This window comes from Myotis brandtii, unplaced genomic scaffold (genome assembly GCF_000412655.1).
Source record: "Myotis brandtii unplaced genomic scaffold, ASM41265v1 scaffold504, whole genome shotgun sequence".
Lineage (NCBI taxonomy): Eukaryota > Metazoa > Chordata > Mammalia > Chiroptera > Vespertilionidae > Myotis > Myotis brandtii.
In genome coordinates this window covers 1,629,223-1,629,989 of record NW_005369217.1, presented here as the reverse complement: position 1 = coordinate 1,629,989, position 767 = coordinate 1,629,223, and the positions used below count along the sequence as shown (strand labels likewise).

At 60.1% G+C, this 767-nt stretch overlaps 1 protein-coding gene across 1 annotated transcript in view; it reads right to left on the bottom strand.

Annotated features, from left to right (window-relative positions):
* Nucleotides 1-767, bottom strand: part of CCND2 (cyclin D2) — a 26,315-nt gene that overhangs the window by 24,474 nt on the left and 1,074 nt on the right. The window lies entirely within an intron of this gene.

Sequence of the window (767 nt, the reverse complement as noted above, 5' to 3'; positions counted from 1 at the left end):
GAGGTGGGGAAGGGAGGGGGAGGGCAGCGAGGAGGAAGAGCGCCGCAGCCGAGGCGGCAGGAGTCGGAGCAAGGGGGGGACGGTTTCAAAAAATAATTAAAAATCGAGGAAATATCCTAGAAAAGCCCTTTTGGCGTGAAAACCCCAAAGAGGATCCAGGCTTCCCAAAACGGAGGTTTCGGGTGCCGGAAAGGTCCGTTTCTCGATCCCTGGGGCTTTGGATCCCGAGGGGAAACTTGGAGGGGTGAGAGCCGCGGCGGGAGTGTCCGGCTGCGGCCCACAAGGGCAGAAACTGGGGGACGTGGTGAGGAGCTGGGGGAGCGAGAGGCCCCGGGAGCCGCCGGAGAGGCACGGGGACTCCGATCTCCTCTTTAGGGGTGCCCCCATATCCCCCCTGCACACACCTCCTCCCCCCTTCCCACCCCACCCAAATCTCCGCACCGAGGAAACTGGAAAGCCAAACTGTAAGTAACCGCTGTGAAATGGGGGCTGGGGGAGAGGGCACCAGGAGAAGTGGTGTGGCCGCGATAACGGGGTGCGAGGGGGAGCGGGCGACGTTTTCCAGCCTTTCCAACCCGAGTTTTGCAAAGCAACATGGCGAAACCACGGCAGGTCCAGAGCTGTGCATACGTGGGCACACGGCTTGCTCTCGGCAAAGATTTGGAGCAAGGGTAAAGAAATGGTTCTTTTGGTCTCCCCTAAAACACACGTTTCTTCAATGTGACTTCCGGGGCTCCTAAATTCCCCGTCCCTCTCCCCTCCTCCCT